Source organism: Vipera ursinii (genome assembly GCF_947247035.1).
Source record: "Vipera ursinii genome assembly, chromosome: 1".
Classification (NCBI taxonomy): domain Eukaryota; kingdom Metazoa; phylum Chordata; class Lepidosauria; order Squamata; family Viperidae; genus Vipera; species Vipera ursinii.
In genome coordinates this window covers 135424789-135450375 of record NC_139512.1, presented here as the reverse complement: position 1 = coordinate 135450375, position 25587 = coordinate 135424789, and the positions used below count along the sequence as shown (strand labels likewise).

The 25587-nt window shown below is 39.4% G+C and overlaps 1 long non-coding RNA gene across 1 annotated transcript in view; it reads left to right on the top strand.

Annotated features, from left to right (window-relative positions):
- Window positions 1-520: 520 nt before the first annotated feature.
- LOC310633080 overlaps window positions 521-25587 on the top strand; it is a 37784-nt gene continuing 12717 nt past the window's right edge. Inside the window, exon 1 of the long non-coding RNA XR_014490979.1 lies at window positions 521-760. This is a non-coding gene — a long non-coding RNA (uncharacterized lncRNA). The remainder of the gene's footprint in view (window positions 761-25587) is intronic.

Here is a 25587-nt window from a genome sequence, read left to right as displayed (position 1 = left end):
GTTTTGCTCGAATGGCTTCTGATTCATGCCCTTTTAATGACTTCTCTCTTAATTGAAAGACAATATACCAAAAATTAGTAACAACATAATTTTGATTCCATGGTTGAATTTGCCCCTTATGGGGGAAGCCAATGATATTCCAGCAGTTTCTTTTTGGTCAAGTCATGGGGGCCTATTTCAGCTGCTAAAGGGCATGCTTCCAATGCGAAATTGCTGCCAAATGAAATTCTTTCTAAATTCCAGTCAATTAAAATACATTTAAAGGGCAGCCGCTTTGGAGCAAAACACAAAGCAAAAACTGCCTACAACTTTTGAAGGCATCATCACATGAAAGTCACTGCGCTTGTCAAACAAGATAATTAAAGTCACACATGGCTGTTATTATTTTTGTCCAAGGGGGTGGAATCTCTGCACGGCGCCTGTGTGCAGTCAGAAACTCAGATGACATGTTGGGCACTACCTTAAAAGAGACAAAGGCAGGAGTGTTGGTCCGGCTCTTGGTTCTTTAAACCATGTGCATTTGGCTGCCGGCACTCGGTGGAGCTGCGTGCAAATATTGACAGAACACAGTGGCATTGTTAAGCTGGATCTTGGGAAGTGAGCGATTAAAACTCTAGAGGAAGATCTTAGCACTTCAGACCTTCCCTTCTCTCTCCCCCTCCCCTTCTCCCCCTCATCTTCACAGCTTTCACAGAGTGAAAGTGAAAATGCTGAGTTTAGCCAAACAGGAGCACTGACCTTTTCCTCTGCCTTGTTCTAGGTAAGGTCCAACTTCTTTGACTTCGTCTTTTTGCCACATGTTTTAAATCTGTTTATAGAAGAGGAACTTTTAAAAGAAAGGAGGGGGAAGGTGCGATGGTGGTGAAAGGAAGTATTAATGTTTGCAAATTAATCTGAGAAGCGATGAGATTATCTTGGGCCAGCAGAGAGATGAAGTACACCAGAAACTGTGCGCCATCCAATGTTAGTTTTACCTTTCCGAAGTTCCATTTTTAGGGGTTGAGAAGTTCAAAAATCTGAAAGATATTTTAAAGATACCTTTTGACCCAGTAGTGAAGACTTGTGAAATTCCCTTTGGATTGCCTCCGAATGATCCTCAGCAGAGATTCTGAAGTTTATTGCCTGGTTTTACTTGTGAAACTTTATTGTTCCATCTGAGTAGTTAATCACTGTCTTAGTTTTAATGCATGCTAAAGGCTTCAGAAAAACCTGTTTGACCTGAGGTTATTATTTAACTTGAATGGCTTTTGGATAGGGAAATATTTTCTCTATGGCACATGGTACAGTAAAAAAAAATCCCTGATGAAATGACAGAATGGGATATTAAGTACGGTAACTTCCATAACATAACTGAATGTGCTATTCATGTTTTTTAAATGATAGATTAAAAATGGCAATATTTGGTGAGTTTATTAATAGTGTTCCCTCCAGTTCTTCCATGTAGAAACCTTAATTATTGTAAGTCTTGGAGTTTCTTGTAAGAGTAAGCAAGACTCTTTCATGTGAAGGGATTATGTCACCCACGAGCAATTTGTGTAAACGTGCCTTGTCAATCTCTAATGTCCAACTATCATTCAGTTTACACCAACCTGAAACATTTAAGAAACCCTTTGCCAAAATAAATTCTGGCACTCCACAAAATAATATTTTTAAAACAAATTTCCAACCAACTTCAACATGTGAGTTCAACTGTCTCTTTATCCTTTGATGTATTTTGGAAAATGTAGAAATGCTAGCTTAACTATTAAAATCTGTAGTTGGAGGACTGGAATGCTGTAAGCTTTCTTTTGACTGAATGTCACTTATTCATGAAGCTAGTTCAATCTGGTTCAGTGGAACAGCTTGTTTCAGTCAGTACTATGCATCATTACTGTGAAATGAAACTAGTTTTATAGAAACTATTTATCAGCATATAGGCTGTCCAGTGTCCACTTAATGCTGAAGGATAGGAATATAGAGCAAAATACCAATAAACAGAAAAGCATGTGGGAATATTGCCCTTAAAGATTCACAATCTGGAGTCCAAAATATACAAACACCACCCCACTCTCATACACACATATCAACTTAAATATATACGAAATGGGATTATGGTGTTCTGACACCCAATCCTGCTCTGCCAAGAAGCAGAGAAGATATATTATCTACAATTGTCTCTATTTCCCTATTTTTATCTTCATAATGCTTCCGTGATATAATTGTAGTGGCTTTTTTATGGTCTACAGTCATCCGGTGAGCTTCATAGCTGTGAAACTGAACTCCTTTATTCAAGCAGGACAATCTGTTCACTAGTCAGGATGAGTGAGACATGGCCTGCCAGACAGCATGGCCAATGATGTGGGATAGTCAGAGATTAGAGGACAACTAGAAGATCACGATCCATGGCTTATTCCTGAACTATGTTGATGGTTCTTAAAACAAAAACAAAAAACATGAAGACCTCTTTCCTTTTAGCTGGAAGAACACTAGATGATATTTTGAATTCAGTGGTAAAAAGGCTTCAGTTCCTGAAAATTGTGTAGTACAAATAAATATGTCAAATAACGTTCATATCTTCCTGATACCAATAAACCTAAAAGACCACGCAATGTTGGATGGACAATACAGGGGCTCCATCTTCACCTCAATAAATGAACAATTTGCTAATTTCCAGCAGAGCTAAGTAAAAATGTAACGTTAAAGGACAACTGAAAGGAGCTACTGTTCCAGAGGGATTTGTGAGGTTTGTGCAGGAAAACCATTAAAAAAGCCAAATGCCTCAAGCATGGCTGATTTATTTCAATATATTTGCTGGCAATTCTATTTATTGGAAGATTGCTGATTTTTCCCCTCCCCCCAGAAAAAAATGTAGCTGCACTGCACTCTAAAGAGCCCATTGACAGTTAGGAAAGAAGCTTTAGTAGACAGACACTGAATTCCTTTTAAAGTGGAGTGATTCAGTCTAGGGAACAAAATAGCAAGCACCTTCCCTTCTCCCCAGCTTATGGGAAATCTACAGGAGTTTGGCTACAGTACTGATTATACAACAGTGGCTATCTTTTTTACTGCATGCTGAGTATCATAGACATAACTTATTAGACATCCTGATGAGCTTCTCATATTGGACCACTTCCTCAGTTCCTTGTTACTGACCATCTGGTTGGGAGCAAAATTCAAAGCATCTGGAATGTATCAGGTTGCTTCTCCTTACATTAGAACCAGCGGTGGGATTCAAATATCTCAACATCTGGTTCTCTGCATGGATGCAGGCCTAGGCCTCCGAGGCCTAGAATGGACTTCCAGAAGTGATATCCATGCCCTTCCTGTGGGCTGTTTTAGGCCTGGGAGGCCTCCTCCAGGTCTCCGAGGCCTAGAATAGCCTTCTGAAAGTGACATCAAAGCACTTCCGGCAGGCCGTTCTAGGTCTGGGAGGTATCCACCAGGCCTAGAATAGACTTCCGGAAGTGACGTCCATGCACTTCCAGTGGGCCTTTCTAGGCTGGGAGACCTCCTCCAGGCCTCCAAGGCCTAGAACGAACTTCCAGAAGCAGCATGGGTTCAGATGGTTCTCCGAACTCAACAAAATTTGGCTACTGGTTTTACCGAACCAGTGCGAACCGGCTGTATCCCACCACTGTTTAGAACAATGATGGACACCCGTTTTTGGAGATTGCAAAGGGCTGCAAGACAATCCAAAATATGACACATATATCTTGTGCCAAGAGCATAAGCTGCAGTAAATTTACAAAGATCCATTAAATAAGCAGCAGAAGCTTATGTCTTTGCTAAGCTGGGAAACAAATAGTTTACAGAGAGGGCAGGTAATGGTAAGCTTTAAGGCACCCAAGTTAATGCACCTTCAAAAAAATTAAGGATACAATTCTAACAATCTAAAAAGAAAAAGCAAAAAAAAAAAGCAAAAACCTTGACCGGAGTTTGTAAAGTACATTAAAAATGGATTAAGGGGAGAGTTTTGCCTTATTTAAAATACTTTTGAATTAATTATAGACAGTGCTTTAAAAAAAAGTGCCGGAACTCTCATTTTATTTATATATTTATACAGTGCTTTTTTTGTAAAAGAAAAAGTTGCCGGAACCCACACATGTCATACAACCCGCCTTGCCTACTCTACAAGGTTCTATCCAAAAAAGGTGCCGGAACCCCGTTCTGAGTGTTCTATGAGAAAAAAAAGCCCTGTATTTATATAATTTAAAAATTATATATTCAATTCTTAACATAAATTTAATTTATTGTATTTAAGGCAAATGTTCATAGTAAATTCCAAAGTTTTGTCCAATTCTCATCTGGCAAATCTTTGAGATTTGAGTCAAGTTTAATTCATAATTGCCTTTAGTTTTTTCATCTGTTTTTGGCTTAGATGAAGTAATAATGCATCTTTCAGGCATTCACCAAAGAAACTAGAATTTGTTGTGAGCATCTCCTTAAATACAAACAGCTCATAAGCTGGACCTATCTATATTAGCAACCACATTATTGATGGCTTGTACATGCCATTTTAAAGATACGATCACATTGGTTTAAGTGAATGAGATGCTCCTATAACCCAAAATGCATGCTATTAATTCATCCCTGCCAAAATAGTTATTTTCATCAGACTTAGTTCATGATGAACTTAGAACACTAAGTTCTGTTTTATCAGATTTATCATGAAGACAGCATAGTAGGCTGCCATTGGGGTGAAAAATTGTGGGATAGCTCCCCCATGTTTATATACTGCAAGTGGGTATAGTAAAGATGGAATATTATTTTTTTGTCTACTTGGAAAATGATGTGTTGCACTTTAATAGAGGAGACAACTTTTCCATATATAGTATGACATATATTGAGTTCCTTTTGGAAGGACTAGCAGTTGGAGATAATAGATGTCTAATACAAGTGCATATGCTGTCTTCAACATATACTGTATGTGTTTAATTGATGGAGTCATGTTACTGACAAGATAATGAATTGCAAAGAAATTGTTATTAATACATAAGTTAAACATTTTGTTTCTATTTCTTTACAACTGCTGATAAAAAATGACCTGGCTATGTTCAAATTATACACACAAGAGAATAGGCTTAGGTGAGGGGGAAAGTGTTACAATTCAATCTATTTATGAATATGAATGAATATGTCCACAATTGCCCAGTGTATTTTAACAATGATATAGAACTGTGCTATGAGGAGCTTACAATTTACATTTCTTATTCTTGAGGAATTAATGACAGAAAGAAAATGGATTAGAAAAAAGTAGATGCAAAAGTAACATTAGATAAATATGAGAAAATATAGTTGCATATCCTTAAGTAATTTATGAAAAAATGCTTAAGATTATCACTTCAGATAGATGTACAAAATCTGCAAGAATCCAGATAACCACTAAAAAAGTAGCCATGAAACACAGTTCCTGGCTGAGGGAGGTGACCCCCAGCCCCTCCAGGCCACACGGGATGATATGGTCAAACCAGGTTAAGTCAGTGTAGCAGTTCAGGGCCAATCTGTACAAGGTGATGTGTCTCCCGCAATGCAAACTGATGGTGCAGAGCTTGCAGTCGCTGAGCCAGATGCCAGTGTGGGACGGCAGGAGGGTGCGGGTGGTGGGCAGGCCGAGGTAGCAGCAGGCGTTGCAGGCCAGGCACTCCAGGGCGACCACGTAGATGCACAGAGTGAGGCAGCAGCACAGTCCAGCACCGGGTAGGCCACCAGCTGGCCCGGCCCATGGAAGGTAAGCCGCCCGCCACACTCCATGTGTGCCACCTCAGTGCCCAGCGCCCGCAACCACCCCGCTAGCACCGCCTCTGCCCCACCGCCTGCCCCGCCGTGTAGAGCGGGCCCCGTGGCTCCCACAGCACTGTGGCGTTGCCGCTCCTGTCTCCTCCAGATATCTTCAGGACAACCGTTAAAAAGAGGTGGAGCGGGAAATCATGTCCACCAGGCTCACCTCGCCATTGGGCCAAGGGTCTCGCAGAGGGCAGGGTGGACTTGACAAATGCAAGTTACCGGTATTTGAAGAGGGGGTTTCTTTGCCACTGTGTTTTCTCCTTCTGACTTGTGTTCAGCCTGGCTGGCATGAGGTAAGCATGAGGCAGGCACGCACATGTTTTCCGTGCTTTGGTGCCAGGCTCTCCATGTTGCAGCGCAGCATGGAGAGCCTGGCTGATACAGGTGAGCACGAGGCAGGAGTGCACATGGACTCTGCTTTTTCAGCAGGGCAGAATTAAGTGCTGCTCCCCACCTCCCACTCCTGGTCCTCTCTTACTTACATCTAGGAGATGGTGTAGTTGGGCAGCAGGAAGGGGTGCAAAGTTCCTGCCAACTCACCTTCGTTGCAGACAACTTGCATGTGCAACGTTTGCCAGCTGGGACTTTTGGCGCACTCAGCACCAATTCCTATTGGCTTTCGAAAGCCAATAGAGGGAGTAGCACAGCTTGTGCAAAAGTTGAAAAAATCTATCAAAAAAAGGTACTGGAAATCCGTTCTGAGCGTTCTATGAGGAAAAAAACCCCCTGATATAGAAATTAGACAAACACTGTGGGAAAGAGGAGTGTTTAAACTTGCTAAGGAGCATGATTGACTGACTTTATTAAACAAAGAGATTAAGTGGAGAAAAAAAGGAAATAGGAAGTTGTGAAAAGTCATGTGATGAGAGAAGTACAGGATGCTGAAAAGATTAAAGAGTTATGGACAGAGGAAAAAAAGCTCTTATTTTTTTATTTCTTCTTTTTGGAGATGAGATAAAAAGACAGGCAGTTCAACACTGAATGACCAGTTCATGTGAATTGGACTGAACTAGCTAACTAGTTAAGAAGTATAAAACAGTAAACCCAAGAACATAATAGCATAAGGCTAGGGACAAGGAAAGGAAACCTAGCTGAAACTTGTTTACATCAGCATCCTTCTCTATATTTTTCTATCCTTGCCAGCTACTTCTGTCTTCACTGCATCCATATATCCCTCCTTACGAGGATCTCATCAACTCCATCCAACCTTGACTTTCTTAGTCTCCTCCTTTTTTTACTTGTTCCCTCTTACTTCATATGTTTGTTTTGCTATTTAATTGTTTTTCGCTCTTTCCATGTGACCAAATTCCCACAACATAGTTCTTTCATACCAGTCAACATTTGTGTATTTATTCCACTTTCAATCATCCATCACCCATTCTTTCCTGATTCACTTTCCTAATGCAACCTGCAGCTTTAGGAAGACGTTTTTCTTGGTCCTTGGCATGAGAAGAATGAAATTCTCCTGTTTGTGTTTTAGTATTGCTATTTGTCTGGTGCTTCCAGAGCTGCTAGTTATTTACAGTGTTACTAAAGACATAAATTGCATTTATATTATTTTAGAGTTTGCTGTGATGATGGAATTCCATCTAGAAATGAACATCAAGTCAATGGCTATTTTTAGAATAATTATATTAGCCATCCAGAGTAATTCAGTTGAGATGGGTGACTATGTAATTTTAGAAACAAAGAAATGCTACAATTTTTCGTATGTCGCCATACTTCAATTTTTTTGATGCTTTCTTTAGCTAATCATGAACTGTAATATTTTCTCAGTCAAAACTATTTTCAGTTTGCATTTCCACAGATTTTTTGCTGTATTTTTTAAATTAATATTATAAATCTGTAGTGGAAAGCTGGAAAAGTGAGAGGCTTTTTAACAATAAAATCATAATACTTGCAGGAAGCTTGTTCAGAATCCCAGTTTTCATAATAATGAAGCAATATTTTGATCCTCACTTTTTCAAACCTAAGATTGATAGCACAAGCAAGAACTTGGTATTTTCTTTTTACACGCTTAACTTTGCTTCTTATTCTGTTTTTTTTCCCCTTGACTTGTGCCTTATTCCATACAGTACACAGTGCTGTGCATTTTGATAAGTTTGCAACCGGAGGGAAATCAATGAGCAGGTGCAAATTCAAATCTTTACCAAGGAAATAATGAGATCTATTTGGGGACAAAATTTAGACACTGTTTCACAGAATCAATCCAAATAACCTGCTAACGTGGTGGCAGATTGTAAAATGTTTCACAATGCAACTTCATTGATGTGCTGAAAACATTGGCTGTAGGAAGTTTCACTGACAACCATGGGACTCATATCTGGTTGAAAATGGATAGAATTGCATTGCTGTCTTTAGTAATGGAAGTTTTAAACCTTTCTGTGAAGACAATATGCCTTTTCATAGTACAACTTTAACTGGACTAAGTGGGAGAAGCCATAGTTATATACAGGGGTCTGCAACCTTGACAACTTTAAGACTTGTGGACTACAGCTCCCAGAATTCCTCAGCCAGCTATGCTGGCTGAGGAATTCTGGGAGCTGAAGCCCACAGGTCTTAAAGTTGTCAAGGTTGCAGACCCCTGGTTATATACATTTACTGTATACAAAGAATGCTTTAATATATTGTGATTTGAGTTTTCAGGAACAGAACTACAAACATCATAGTGTCTTGGGTGTTGATCTCGGTTTCAAAATCCTGACCCGAATGGGATTTTTTATTTTGCTGGGACTCAATAACATTTGTTTTGGCAATAATTTTCTGCTTCTCTCATACTGAATCATTTCTTTGGGTTAGTCACTACCCCAGTGACTACCCTGGCAGATTTTTAAAAAGAAAAAATACCCTAGCAGCTAAGTCGAATTGTTTCACATATGGCAGTTACAGTGGATAGTTTTTAATAATGGAATAATCAGGAATATCACAAACATATTTTAAAAATGTTCTGAAAATATAAAAACTGAACAAACAAACAAAGGTGGAGAAGGATGAGAAATCATCACTGTTATTTTTGCAATTATCTATCTATCATCTATCTATCTATCTAAAGTTGATTAGGGAGTGGAGGCTAAAATGTATGAATAACAATTTCAGGAATTGGGTATGTCTAGTCTTGTGAAAAGAAGGACTAGGGGTGGCATGAAAACAGTGTTTCCATATTAGAGGGGCTGCCAGAAGGAAGAGGGGGGTCAACCTATTTTCAAAAGCACCTGAAGGTAGGACAAGAAGCAATGGATGCAAATTAATCAAGGAGAAAAGCAACCTAGATATCAGGATAAATTTCCTAACACTTAGAACAACTAATCAGTAGAATGGCTTGCCTCCAGAAGTTTTGGATGCTCCAACACTGGAGGTTTTTAAGGAGAGATTGGACAACCATTGTCTGAAATGGTTTAGGTTTCCTGCCTGAGCAGGAGATTAGAGTAGAAGACCTCCAAGATCCATTCCAACTCTGTTATTCTGTTATAATAACATCTATCTGTCATATGTATCTATTTATCTTGTATCATCTATCTATCTGTCTGTCCATCCATCCATCCATCCATCCATCTATCTATCTATCATCTATCTATCTATCTATCTATCTATCTATCTATCTATCTATCTATCTATCTATCTATCCATCCATCCATCCATCCATCCATCCATCCATCCATCCATCCATCTATCTATCTATCTATCTATCTATCTATCTATCTATCTATCTATCTATCTATCTATCACATGAACACATCATTAATTTGAATGAAACCATGTTCCTCATTCCTGGGCAATCATTTCTTCAATCTTCCATCCCAGCCACTAAAAATTTAGAGTAGAACTTTGTATTCACTGAATCCTGGACCTTGTGTAATTGGAATAGGAGCCCCTCTTTTTACTGATAATAGTTTGTATGTGTGTGTGTATCTATTCAAGTAGATACAGATTAATGTATATTAATCTCTCTCTCTCCCTCTGTGTATGTGTGTTGAATATGAATATGAATTCCTTCAATCTCTGTAAAATGCACAAAGAGGACAGGAAAGCTGTGAGTACATATTTCATTTTAGAACATGTTGCTTTCCATGCTCAGTTGCATTAGGGAAGACTCTTGTGAGAATATGACCTTTGTCTGTTGTTTCTTGGAATCAATGCCAATTTTTTTGTTGGAATGTTCTGTTTATGACCAAGCAATTCTGAGTACATGTAAATAATTCAGAAGGCCAAAGATTGACAATGAACCTTACATTCATCAGAGAAGGGCAATCTCTTGCTCTCTTTCAAGAATCCATATTTCAAGGGTTCAGTGTTACATCTGGATTTGGGAGATGTCACTTCAAATCTTTCTCTTAGTCTTGAACTTTATCATATGACCTTGGGCTAATAACAGTCTCTTGTTCCTCCCAACATCATCAGGTTGCCAGTGGATGAATAAAAATCATAAGGAAGATTGAAACCTGCAGTAAAAAAATACAACGTTGCAGAGTTGTGTGCCTCTAGAGAAACATAAAAGAGAAAGAAATGGTGTGAATATCTGCAGAGACGTACATAAGAAATGTTCTTTGCTATTTTTTTGAACCAGAATTTCAGCAAAATAAATCAAAGGCTTTCCGTTTATGAATTCTGAAGTTTGGAAAGAATTGATCTATAGGAGAAGAAAGGCTTAAAATCTAGTGTGCTTCAAATATTTTGGATTACAAGTCCAAACTGCTTTGTCTGGGAATGGCATATGCAGTCCATCTTCCCCAAAACTCTCAGAACAGAGAGATATGGATGTTACGTACAAAATGAGAAAAGTAGGCTTATTGATTTTGCTTAAAGCACTGGGAAGATAGTGCTACAAATAATAAAATTATATAAAATATGTATGGGGCAGAATTTGCAGCATAATGTTGTGACATTTATTTCATCACTTGCACTTCTGTGGACACCTACAGTAGATTTTGTATAAGTTTGTGAACTCAGCTGTGATCATTTTAGAAACAATGGTTGGAAACTGATCAGAGAAGCAACCTGGAATTAAGGAGAAAGTTGCTAGCAGTGACGACAATTAACCAGTGCAACAGCTTGCCTTCAGAAATTGTGGATGCTCCATCACTGGAGGTTTTTAAGAAGAGACTGGACAGTCACTTGTCTGAGATGGTATAGGTCAGACATGTCAAACACAAGGCCCGGGGGCCGGATCCGGCCCACGAAGTGATTACATGTGGCCCGCGAAGCCATCCTGGAAACAATGAGGGAATGGCCCCCACTGCCTTGGCCCTGGCCCAGAGACCCTCAGATCTGTCCCACTCCTGCCCAGGCCCCCATAGGCACCCTTGATGCGAACGATGTAGAGCTGGCCACGCCCACCCAGTAGGCCATATGCACTTTAGCCACACCCACCCAGTAGGCCACGCCCACCCTGGCCATACCCACCCGGCCCCTTGAGGGCAACCGCAATGCTGATGCGGCCCTCAATGAAATTGAGTTTGACACCCCTGGTATAGGTTGTCCTGCTTGAGCGGGGGGCTGGACTAGAAGACCACCAAGGTCTCTTCCAGCTCTATTCTATTCTTCTTAAACCATGCTTTTGGCATCTTAACAAACTATAAAATTGTGAAACTAATCATTTAAAGTTATCCTACATTAAGTTATAGTTAAGTTATAGTTTTATATATATGTGCAAACTAGGTTGGCAAATCTTTTCCCATGTACCCAAATGTCTTCCAACACATTAAATCAAATTTGGAAATATTGTTCTCTATATTTGCTATCAGATTTTTATTTTGTAGCTTTTTTAAACTCACAAATTAATTGTATGCGTGCATTTGTTTCAGAGAATGTCCATGTGATTTCGCTTGAAACTGAATGTTGAACTTTGACCTTATAAAGGTATAACCCACATTCGGTTTCTTTTTTATCTGCAGAAATATGTGTCAGCTTTCTAGCTACATAATAATCAGTTTTCATAGCTTAATACAACACTGCTACTAACAATTAAAAGGAAGAATTATTGAAACAACAAGAAAAACTAATTTATTGTGAAGCTAAAATCAATTGGTGCTATAACCACAAATATTTATTTTGCTACATTATCCTGGTATCAAGAATCTAGAACTAACTGTACCTTCATAGAATTCGAATCATAAAAAGGGAGACCTGTTCTGAATTACATGGTAGTGGTAAATTAACAAAGTGATCAATGATTAACTAAAGCATATATATAACTTCTATATATACTTCAGAAGGTTGGGTAGTTTAAAGGAATAATCAACTGTTACAGTTGCCAAGAAAAAATAATAAAAAGAGCAGACAAGATATTAATAGCCTTGAACCATTGCCATGCTTAAATGCAATAATTTACAGCAGGTGGGGAAATCTGCTTCTCTCGAAATGTTGCCAAAATCAGTTCAACTAATGAATGGGAACACTGGGCCCTTTAGTCTTACAGCTTAGTCTAAAGGCTCAATGATTATCTTAAAGCTCAGCTCACCGGACTCTTAATGTGCTGTCTTATCAAATATTGCTAAGTAAGTTTGTAGCCTAACTGACACCTAGATTTTTGTGGCATACAGTGTCTCGGCCTTAACGTCATCCTAAAATTACAGAAAGTATAATTTCCTATCTCTTCAGTCTCTTTCTACTCAGCAGCGGAAATCATTTCTCCTTTAAACCTGAGCAGTCATGTAGGATAAACTGGCATTTAACTCTACTCACATACCGGTAATTAATGTTGATGAATGAGAGGCTGTAGCTGTGAAAGGCCTTGGCAAGCCTGCCACGTAGCTGCTAAATGCTACCTATGCTGCTGTAATGGAATTACTGCTTTCTAAAAACATGAGTGTGTTCTCTCATCTAAGAGACCACCATTATCTCCTAGAGCCAAAGAGGACTTTCCTTTTCCTTCCTCTTCCTTCTCCTGTATTCTACAAGCAGAGGGAGGATTGATTGGTTGAAGAGCTACAGCTACTGCTAGCCACACAAATAGAATAGAACAGAATTCTTTATTGTTTAATTCTTTAAACATGCAAGGAATTTGTCTCCGGTGCATAAGCTCTCAGTGTACATACAAGGAACAAGTGATAAATTATGATCATAATCATAAAATGCAATCATCATAAATCATAAGATACAAACTCAGTGATAAGTCTTGGGATACTAAAGCAAACAACAACTAAATAAAGGCAGTCAACATAAATCGAGATGCAAACAACAAAATTATAATCATATGCTAAGGAAATATGTAATAGGAAAGATGAGAAGGATAATAGATAATACAGCCCTACTAGGTGGTCTGACATCCTAGGGCAGACATGTCAAACTCACAATGTCACGTGACGTCATGCAACGTATCGGAGCTTTTCCCCCATTGCTGGCAATGGGGTGGGCGTGGTTTCCTGGTGATGTGTCCGGCCCGTGGGCCGTCAGTTTGACACCCCTGTCCTAGGCCATAGACAATGTTGTGGGAATTAGCTGTTCAGCAGAGTGATAGCATGGGAAAAAACTGTCTTTGTGTATGGTTGTTTTGATGTGCAATGCCTTATAGCGTGGTCTTGAAGGAAGAAGTTGAAACAGCTTATGTCCAGGATGTGAGGGGTCTGTAGATATTTTCACAGTATTTTTACAGAGGATATTCTGATAGTGCCTTCTTCACTGGCAACACTGAACTTGGATTTTGAACTAGATTGGGATGAAAGAGACCAGCAGAAACGTAGGCCGTATCAGGGAAAGGGTTGTGTATCACTGCTGAGCGACATGACAGATATAATTTTGCCAAGATTGTCTGTCAATAATTGCTTCTTTGACTATCTGTAGGCTCCTGCTTCTGCCATCAATGATAATATCTAGCCATCCTGTCTTCTGTTGGGCTCTTTTTCAATTGTCTCCCAAAATTCCTCTCCAGTTCCTTCAGCCCTTCTACATTTTTCTTGTTAACCGGCACAGTCCAGTCTAGCTCAGACATGTAGCCCTCTTCTATTTAATTTTTCTTTTTTTTTACTTAGCTATGTGCCAGTAGGAATGACAGGCCATGAATAAGGCAGGATTAATAAGTGGGACAAGGCTGGATTGAATTCAATGCTCACTCATGTCTTTCTTTGCATAAGGGGGAGAAATGAGAATAGCTCAGTCTACGAAAGCACAGCTTTTCTGCGGGAGTTATGTGTAACTTTTTTGTGGCAGTTGTGTTTTACTCATTAAAAAAAATTAAAAATATATGCTATTGGATCTTGGTCATTTATTGCCAAATAATTCTTCTTGACAAATAATCTTAGATTCCAGAGACTTAAAAGATTATGGTTTGTGGGTTGTACACCCCTGCTTTAGAATAGAATACAGCTGGAAGGGACCTTGGAGGTCTTGTAGTCCAGCCCCCTGCTCAAGCAGGAGAACCTATACCATTTCCAGTGCTTTATATTCCCATTATGCGGTCTATATCATCCTAGACAAAGAGCCATGCCCTAATTTACTATGTAGGAATTAATCTTACAATTATAAATTATTTCATATAATCCTCATAGTTATAAATATCCTGGAGGGTATATGATATAACTTGGAAAATGCACTGCAGCTAGTTCTCTCTTATTGATAGCCCTGTTTAGCAGCTTTCTGATATTACAACAGTATTAAAACAGTGACTTTAAAACCAGCCCTTGAAGTTATGAGTTTTACAGTATGCCCAGGGTCATATGATTGAGATCCAGGCACTTGCAAATGGCAGACGTTTATAACCATCACAGAATCCCACAATCATGTGAACATCATTTGTGAGCTTTGCTGCCAGCTTCCGACAATCAAAATCATTGGGGAACCTGGCATTAAAATTGCAAGTCTCAGTCACATGTTGTCTCTCTGAAGGACATGGATAATTCACTTAATGACCACCAAAGTGAGGATGTAAGTCTGTTATCTGTACTATATTTTATATCAGGGATATAAATCTTTCACCAACTCCAGGACTGCAATGGACCTTTGTCCAGCCTGTTAAAAGCCACAAACTAAAAATGGATAAAGTCAAAATCCACAGCATACTTTTTGCATCCCAGCTCCATATGATATGGGCAATTCTGTCTATTAATGTTCCTATTAATGTTAATGTTACAAGTTCCTTGAATCTAGAACAGGAGAATGAAAACTGATGCTCGGAGATATTTTAAACTCCTGAAATTCTTTGGTGATGTTTTTGAAAACTAAAATCCAAAACATCTGGAGGGTTCCAAGAATTGATTTTAGATGCCAGTTGATGTTGAATACATGAAAATTAGTGGTCTGTTAATAAGAGATCAGATCTTAAGAGCTATAAGTAAATCTTGTTTCATCTCAGTCATGTCTTATGGCTTCAAGTTACAAATAATTCATTCTCACCTACCAGTAGCTCCTGTCCTTGTGTGTGTGTGTGTGTGTGTGTGTGTGTGTGTGTATGTGTAATGTGGATGTGGATGTGATGAAATCGAGTGGTTTGCAAGGATGAAAAGCTACAGAGAGTGATAGTGAGTAAGTTTGGTGTAACTTGTTTTAGCTATGCTTTCCCTTTTATCTCTTCCTTTAATTTCCTTAGGTTGTTGTTTCTTACTCATTTTCTGTGTTGAATATACCACTGCTTATCCCCAAAGAGAATGATGTGGTGGGAATGTGTGTATGTATGTCTCTATGGTTTAAATTTATTTTTTTTTAATTTTTTTAATTTGTATCCTGCCATTATTGTTCTTATAAATAACTCAAGGTGGTGAACATATCCAACTCACTTTCCTCCTCCTATTGTCCCCACAACCAACAACAACCCCTGTGAGGTGAGTTGGGCTCGGAGAAAGTGACTGGCCCCAAATTATCCAGCTGGCTTTGAAGGCAGGACATGAACTCATGGTCTCCTGGTTTCTAGCCTGATCCCTTAACTACTAGAATATACTGGCTAGCACATGCATATTTGCATCCATTCATGTAGCTTGGATCCAGATTGATGTGCAGTCTTATTGGCCAACCTCAGTACCTTACACAAAGCATATTTGCTTTATTAAAACAGCTAACACTTTAGAGTTCCAGAATCCATTCCAGAACAATTAGAACATTGAATAATCGGATTGGAAGGGACCTTGGAGGTCTTCTAGTGAAACCCCTTGCTCAAGCACAGACTCTAAACCATGTCAAACAAATGATTGTCCAGTCAGTTTTTTGAAAGCCTCCAGTGATGAAGCACCCGCAACTTCTGAAGGCAAGCTATTCTATTGGTTGATTGCTCTCACCTTAGTTCTAGGCTGATTCTCTCCTTGGTTAGTTTCCATCCATTGTTTTTTTTTCCTTTTGGTGCTTTGGAAAAAAGTTTTTGTAGGAGCTCCTCAAATATTGGAGCACTGCTATCATCTCTCCCCTACTCCTTCTTTTCATTAGATTTCATTGGTTGTATGTTAATGTTTTTCTTATCAATGGATACTTTAGGGGTGGGGAAAGAAGATTGGAGTGGACATACAGGAGTTAAAAGGGGAAAGGCCTTTTCTTTGACATTAGCATATTGTTTCCACTCTCCCTTTGTAAATGGGCCAAATGATTCATGAACTTTCCAGTATGTTTCTGCAAACGAGGCCAAAGTGCAGAAAAAGATTGCTTCCTATTTATGTCAATAGATTTGGCAGCAACAGCCAACAGGGGAAAAAAAAGAATAATAGCAATAGTAATAGCTATAAACGTTGCCAACACCAGTGGCATCTGAGTTACCGGAAGTCCATTACAATCTGTTATCTATTTTAATCTATTCCACTCTAATTAAAAAGACTCTGAATGTATGTGCTGGCTCTATATAAGATGGGAGAAGGCAAGAAACAGCCACTGTAAGCTTAAGGAAGAATTAAACTATCCAGAAATGGACAAGGGCATAAAACTTCTGCCCTGCCTTCTGCTTACTCAATTTCTTCAGCACCAGTTAGGCATTATAGACTAAGCAAATTTTATAAGATTCAGTAAGATAAGAGAAAAACAAGCTGCATAACCCCTGAAGGAGATGGGCGGTCTAGACACATGAAAAATCAGTCAATCAATCAATTAAGCAATCTAGACCTCAATTTACAGCCATTTGCTTAGTGACTGTTTGAAGTTAAAATGAAAAAAGTGACTGATTGTTTGTTTGTTTTTTGCAATTATGACTTGCAGAAGCCCCATGGTCACATGATCAAAATTTGGGCACTTGGCAGCTGCCATGTATTTATGCCGTTGCAATGTCCTGGGGTCATGTGATCACCTTTTTCAACCTTCTGACAAGCAAAACCAATTCACTTCACAACCAAGTTACTAACTTAACAATTGTGGCAAGAAAGGTCATAAAATGGGACAAAAACTAACTTAACAACTGTATCGCTTAGCAACAGAAATCTTGGGCTCAATTGTGTTTGTAAATTGAGGACTACGTTGGTACTTGGCAGGTGCTACGCCCAGCCCAGCCAAGTGTAGCAGGGAAGAGAATGAGCCAAAGTGGCACAGCACAGGACTTGCCACGAGAGAGTCCTCAGGAGCTGCAGGGTGGCTGGGGTGAGGCAAAGGCCTCGGGATTGGCACTTCCAGCTCACCAGGAAAAGAAAGGAGGAGGAGGGTGGAGACAGGAAGGAATATAAAAGGAGGCAGTTTTAGCGGGAGAGGGAGAGAAAAAAAAAGATGCTGGAGAAAGAGGTAGAAGAGAAAAGGCTTTTGTCAGAGAAGGAGAGAGAGAGAGAGAGAGATGGAGGGAGGGAGGGAGGGAGGGCTTTTGGAGAGGTATGTGCGTGAGAAAGGGGAGGATTTTGGAGGGAAGTGTGTGTTAGTATGGGAAAGATTTTGGAGGGACGTGTGTGAGAATGGGAAAGATTTTGGAGGGACGTGTGCATGAGAATGGGAAAGATTTTGGAGGGACGTGTGCGTGAGAATGGGGAGGATTTTGGAGGGACGTGTGCATGAGAATGGGGAGCATTTTGGAGGGACGTGTGTGTGAGAATGGGAAAGATTTTGGAGGGACATGTGCGTGAGAATGGGAAAGATTTTGGAGGGATGTGTGTGTGAGAATGGGAAAGATTTTGGAGGGACATGTGCGTGAGAAAGAGAGAAAAGGCTTTTTGTGAGAGAAGCCGTGAGAAGAAAGGTAGAAGAGAAAAGAAGGAAGGAGATGTGAATGAGAAAGAGGGAAGACCTCTGAATCCCCCCCACAGGCACCCCCCAACCTGAGCGACATAGACCTGGCCTCATGGCCCCATTCCCCACTGACAGTAATGCTGATGTGGCTCTCAATGAAATCAATTTCGAATCCCTGATATAAAAGGACGAGGGAGGGAGAGGAGAGGATATAAAAGGCAAAGGGCTGAGAAATTTGTGAAATGAGATTTGCCCCATTTTACGACTTTTCTTGCCACAGTGGTTAAGTGAATCACTGCAGTTGTTAAATTAGTAACATGATTGTTAAATTAATCCAGTTTCCCCATTGACTTTGCTTGTCAAAAGGTTGCAAAAGGGGATCACGTGACCCCAGGACATAGCAACCATCACAAATATGAATCAGTTGCCAAGCATGCAAATGTAAATCACGTGACCCTGGGGGATGCTGCAATGGCCATAAGTGTGAGAAATGGTCATAAGTCACTTTTTCCAGTGCCGTTGTAACTTCGAGCAGTCACTAAGTGAACTGTTGTAAGTCGAGGACTACCTGTACTTTATCACTTTTTTCCTTTTTTTTGGGGGGGGGTGATCAGGTTTTTGACACATTGCGAGGCAACTGGTGGCACTCGAATACTGCCATATCCTAAAAGTGGTACAATCAGTGAAAAGGTTGAAAAGCCCTGCTGTAAAGGATTGCAAAGGAGGAAGAGGAGTAGGAGGGAGAGGAGAAAAGAGGTCTGTTTCTTTTAGTAGTTTGTTTATCACCTGTTTGGATTTTGCTTTCTATGCCTGAAATCTCTTGATATTTGTGCCCAGATTGTAGATAAGCAAAGCCTAATCTAAGTAGCCACAGATAAAATCAGAGGCTCCCTTTTTTGGATGTGGTCCAGCAGAGAGGCAGGATAAGCTCTGAAGGTGGATTCTATGCAAGGCCTTGGACTTCAGAACCAATGTAATCCTACGTAACCCTTTCAACACGGCAGCCACATAAACTACCGTATGTTCTTTGTTGAATATTTGAGTCAGACTCTTCTAAGTCTTCACAGGCTAAGCTGTTCTAACCCACAGACAGAGCCAGGTAGATGAGCCCTAACTAGCACTCATAAATCATCACGAGAGAGAGGAATCCAATTACTAGTGCTAATTTTCAAACATTTTCAATTATTGCATTTTTTTTATTTTATTTTAAATTCCTATTGCAAAAGGGGTTTGCTATGAATTTTCCCTAGGTTCTGGTCTCCTTTTTTACGTCTTACCATGTCATTACTATGACATTGATTCAAACTATAGTTATCCCCAATAAGATCAACTCCAACAACATTTTTGTAAAGGACTAAGAAATTCAGACAGCCTAAGTCAGAATCATGGTCAGTTCAAGACCATGGCCGATTACTTCACAGAAGTCATTCCCATACCTGATAGGCATAGGCTTTTTATAGCAGAACCTGCCTGAAGTACCTCCACCATGTTCTGGAAAGAGAAAAGTTCCCTGAAAATGAGGGAGCCCCAAAGTTTGGAAGAATAAATCTATGGTCCCGGTGACCGATTCAGATTGGATCCTACAACATCTACCACTAATTATTGTAAATACTGCAAGCTTTGAGTAGACCGTGGCACTTTCATGACACTTTTCCAAGCAATTCTGTATTTCAGAATGAGGAACCAGTGGCAGCCCTTCATCCAGATTCAGAATGATCCATACTCACCTTCTCTTCCTGCCTCTCCTCAAGAGGAAGGGGACAGGGCTGAAGGGGCCATAAGATCGACTAAAACTGAACTCTATAAAAGGCTTGTTATACGTGACCAGAAGGCAAACAGTCCATTCATTGACTTATCTGTCATTTCACTATTTATATCTAGCATTCTTTCCGAGGATAGTTTGCATTTTTTTTAAAAAAAAACCTGTCTAAAATTCCAACTAAAACCAAAAAGTTAAAGTGCAAAACATGCCAGGATAATTAATAAGAATTTAAATAACTACTAGGCACCCAGAACTTACTCATGGGGAAAAGAAATAATTAGGTGGTCTCTTTGTACTGTAACAGAGCTAACATTAAAAGGCCTGAAAGAATAATCAGAGAGGGATGATTGTTGTGATATTGACCACACAAATCAACAGTAGGAAACTACAGTATTTCAGCTTGAGGACTGAGTTGACTTTAGACAAGTGTATCAGGGAGCCAATCAAATAAATACTGCTAAGCTTGTAAGCCGCCCTGAGTCTTCGGAGAAGGGCGGGATATAAATGTAATAAAAACAAACAAACAAACAAACAAACAAACAAACAAATAAATAAATAAATGGGACTACAGCCTTAAGTGGATAGAGCTGTAGCCCTAAAGGGGGTGAGGTCATTGTTCAACCTTTATGTGCTGGTCTGGCCCTGTATTCACACTCGTATCATCAGTTTGCCCTTCTCTGTCTATATTTGTTTCTCACAGACATTCTGAAAACCTTCCTCACCCAATCAGAAGAATGTTTAAATGTATAAAATGGTGTCTTATCTGATTTCTATTATTTTCTCCTCATTTATAGTCAGGAGTCTTTAGAATTCCCTTGAAATCCATTTTAGCATCCAAGCCATTTTGGATAAATAGAATTCCAATTATTTCACGCCATCATACTGCTCGTTTTTACTAAATTTCAGGTTTAGTCTCTTAATCTCTAGAATTTGTATCTCTCTTTGGGTGTGATACAGGAGTCCCCAACCCCTGGTTCATGGACCAGTACCGGGCCATGGCATGCCAGCAACCGGTCTGCACAAACAAGCAAAGTCCCATCTGCAGGATGCAGGCAGCACACTAAACCACACCCTCTCCGGTCCACGGAAAACCCTCTCTCCACATAACCAGTCCTTGGTGCCAAAAAGGTTGGGGACCTCTGGTGCAATATTTATAATAAAACCATACTGTAGTATGTACCAAAATAACATAGATATTACATTGGGAAAAAATATCTAAATTTATTCTGAATCTTGTTTCCAGTGCTTTTGAAATCTGTAGAAATAGCAATTTGATATTTTTCATGGTCTTCTTGTCTTTTCTCAGAAATAAGCAAGCAACAGCCTTATAACTTCAGCAATAAAAAGTTCACTGGATTATTTATTGTAGCATCTTTTTATTAATGGTGATTCAATATTACACTACTTTTCAATGCTTTGGCAAGACAAAGAGAAATATTTTTATACAGAATAATTTTAGAAATGTGTTGTTTTTTTAGCAAGACCTTTGCAGTATATAAGATATTTATTAGTGAAAAATACTTAAAATAGAAATAATGACACTCCCACTTCCACACCAATTACATAATCCCCATTGGCAATATTTAGCCTTACCAGCAAAGTAATTATAGGAGCCAAATATTTGAAACTTCATATGGATTTTTGATCCTAGTGAAGAAAATTAAGAAAATAATAGCTGGCAACAGATGCATATTTATTAACCAAGATGCATATTTATTAACCAAGGGACTGACAAATCCTTTATGTGTGGTAACTTTTCCATAAGGGTACCATTACATTATTTTTGCTTTCAGCTATTTCAGGGTACATATTGATTTTCAGAAGCTGTCCTGTAGCTTGAAGTAGGTTTCCCAAATTTTGTCACAGCGAGAAAGGTCACAAATATTAGATATTCTCCAAAGATCACTGGCATATGAACTCCTTTATATTAGATATAAGCTAAAAGCCCATGGTTTGTCTAGAAACAATGATTTAAAAATCCCTGTATGTGCATACTCATCTACTTAATTACTATCCAGTATTTGCCAGGGATTTCAATGGGGAGGAGTAGACTGCTCTCTGGTTTAGGGTTATGATATTTGATATTACTCCTTAAAAGCATTCCTTTTATGTTAGATTTTTTATTGATTGCAATGAATAAAGATTATTCTTGAAATACATTTGCTAAAGTTCCTAGGGCTACTTAATCAGATTCTCCAATAGCTGAAACAGAAGCTCAAGAAGGAGATCATGAAATTAGTGAATCTCCCTAATGGGACTTTTGAAGTATGCTGAAAATACATCATTTATTTTCTCATATCGTGTATGGATAAAGTGACAAATTCATATCACGCAGTCGTTTATTATGACTGTAAATGTACAGAAGAGTTGTTTTTCCATCTATAGCAGGGGTGTCAATCCCAATTTCATCAAGGGCCGCATCAGCATTAGGGTTGCCCTCAAAGGATCAGTTGCTGTTGCCTTCTCTCCCTTAGGCTTGCCTCACTGAAGCCTCTCCTATCCTATCCCCTTCTCTCCCCCAGGCTTGCCCCATCGCCATCTCTCCTTTCCTCCCTATCGCCATCTCTCCTTTCCTCCCTCTTCCTCCTTCTCGCCAAAACTCCTCCTTTTATATCCTCTCCTCCCCCATGCGTTCACTCACTGCCCGGCTGGCCTTTTCAAGCAGCACTCATCAGCTGAAGCTGCGTGCACTGATCCTGGCATCCCCGCCAAACCCCGGCAGCCCAGCCGCTCCAGCTGACTCTTCCCCTGAAGACTGTGTGTGGCTGTCGGCCACCCCAGAGGTCACCGGAAGCCCCGATCAGCTGGAGCCACGCACGCTGGTTCCAGGGCCTCAGCAGAGCCCCAGCAACACTGCAGCTTCAGCTGACTCTCTCCCAGGCCTCTCTGGTGCTGCTGCTGCTTCAGCTCAACCCCTGCCACATACTCAATCACGTCCTCCTACTAGTCTGCTTGTGGGCCAGATCTAAACACATCAAAGGCTGGATCTGGCCCACAGGCCTTGAGTTTGGCATGCCTGATCCACAGTATATCTAAAACAGTTTTCCTATCTAAAACAGATGACCACAATTGGGCTGTTGGTTCCCTAGAGTGGTATGTGTATGTGTGAGTTCTCACATTTGACAATACTACAATCTATTATCTCTGCTCTGCCCTTTATTTAGATAGGAATTTTTAAAAAGCATTTCATTTGATGGCCTATATAGGGACTTTGGCAAAGGAATTTCAGTTGCACAGGGGACACTGCTGTGCAAACCTGGACTCAAGCATCAAGATAAAAATGATAGAAGAGACAATCCCTGGATAAAAGTATGGTGCAGACAAAGATGGTTAGTTCATTCCAAAGTACTCTACAAAAGGAATGGCACAGCAAGGAAGCATTCATCATTCTGAAAACCATTTTACTGCATGTCACTCTTGCAAAACTAGCTACCTCTATTGCTAAATTATTCTTTTAGAATGACAGGGTGGGTCAGCATTGTGGATGCCATCCTAGGCAGCACAGCAATAATGCACAGATCTTCCATCATCCATCGATTTCAGTTCAATACTGATATATAAAGCCATGCATAGTAGGGTGAATTGTGTTTAGGAAGAGATACTTAAAACAATCTGTGGGATTGCTTCCTTCCCAAATTTTCAGAAAATAAATAGCAGTTGGATATATGTGATGCCGCATAGTGCCTCTAACTAGCCCTAGTACTTAATTTGATTCCTTTGGAATTCTTTCCTGTTTACCAAATGTCCTTCTTGAGACATCCTTTTCCTTGATCAGAAATAGGATATACCTATTCTGTAAAATCTGTAAAGACCCATAATCATGAGAAAACATTTGCTTCTGGCATCGTGCTGATGATAGGCAAACTTCTCTCCTGAGATGGATGTTCATTAGAAATGTCTGATGGACCAGGAAGAAACCATGCTGCAGACAGAAAGAGTCAAACAAGTACAGTTATTTATTATTATTATGATGGTTGGTCAGATGTATAGACTAGACTTGGCATTTTTATCCAGCCACTGGGTCCTTCCTGAGGACCTGAGATAGGCAGATGTTGTTTTTGACGGTGTTAAATGTATCATTATAGGTTGTAAGCTGCCTTTTGCAACCCACTGAGTGATTTTCTCAATGCCAGGTGTTGTGGGATTGTATCCAAGGTGCCTATTAGCACTATCTTGGCTTTCTTTTGCCACAAACATTCTACTTCTATTCGCAGGTCTTTATATTTTGTGACTGTGGTTTGTTGGATAGTCAGCCAGATGTTTATCCACCTATTGAATCGTTCCCAAGGGTATGGGATAACAGATGTTGTTTGAAAGTATTAAAGGTATCGTTGCAAGATGTAAGCTCTTCTGAGCAAAGCTGCCTTTTGCAATTGACTGATGCTGATTTTGTCAGTTCCAATGGTGTTCAAGTAGTGCTCCAGATATTTTGGAATTGCACCCAAGGTACCTATTACTATTGGCATTATCTTGGTTTTCTTTTGCATGGTGTTTCTACTCTATTTGCAGGTCTCTATATTTTGTGATTGTCTCCTGTTCTTTCTCTTCTCTCCACGCATTGCAATCAATGCCCACTCTCCAGACTTTTTTTTGCCTTTCTTATCAACAATTGTTAAGTCTTAGTGACAATTGTTATATGTGGGCAACAATAATAATTTGTAATTTATTAAGTTTACCTCTCAACCAACTCTCTGTGAAGGAGAGACAGTTGATTTTAACTGATGGGTTAAGTGACAAGTTCTACATCAGACCCAGTCAGCTCTCTCTCTCTCTCTCATTAGTTTGATGTATTTCTTGGTTCTAGCTTAGGGGAAAATTGCTTTAAAAATGCCACACAAGTTCTAATGTTTTTTTCTTTCTTTCTTGGTTTTGTATAGTCTCCTGGAAAGACAAAGGGGGTGATCTGGCCTCAGGTTTTCCTTGCTGCTTGATTCTAATAATGGGGTGTTCCTAAAGAGAGGCTTTCCTCAGGCAGTAACTTTTCTGTGCCAACATGTTGGTGAATATGAAAAGCTCTACATTATTCTTTATAGAGCTGCCTGAGAAAATTTGTGGTTATTTCCTCATATTTATTTTCTCTCTCAGATTCTCTCTCTCCCTCATACATACACAAACATCTATCTATCTATCTATCTATCTATCTATCTATCTATCTATCTATCTATCTATCTATCTATCTATCATCTATCTATCATCTATCTATCTATCTATCTATCTATCTATCTATCTATCTATCTATCTATCTATCTATCTATCTATCTATCTATCTATCTATCTATCTGAATATTAATTATAGTTACTAGCTGCATCATTATTTTCACTGTGATATGAATTTTATTATGGGCTCAGAGTAAAGACCTAAAAATTGCTATTATTTCATCTATGACACCTGAGAATTGATAGTACTTTTACTCAAAGAGTAAGGTCACTCCGATGTGGTCTTTTGCAAGCTGGCAATTTACCGCAAGTCTAACTGAATTCTTCAAAAGCGTACCAGTCAAAATGCATGCAGGAAAAGAAATTTCAGCAGGACAGTAAGTGTTCTATAAAGCAAACAGCAATTCCACATTGTTCCAAAAATGCCATTTTTGAAACTACCACGTGGAATAATGAAATGTTTAAAGGAATCTAAAACATGCCATTACAAAAGCCACCACTGCAGCAATAAATTGGCTACCTATCAAAAATTCGGGAAACAATAGTCAAAGCAAAAGTTTGTTTCAGCAGCAAAATCTTGGCAGAGTGAGATGAAGTGAAATGCTTTCCACCACCACCACCACCAAGCTGTTCTCCAACAATGTGAAAACTGATATCACTCTCATTCTCTTGCAGGGAAAATGGTTACAATTCGAACTACATCAGTACAACCATTTATTGCATAAACTAGGCTATAAAAAGACACTGTGTGCAAGTTTTTGCTTTCTTTGCCAGAAATGCATTCCTAAAACATAACAACATTTTAAAAAACAATTTAGCTGCTCGTTTCTATCGAAACTTTCATAACATTTATA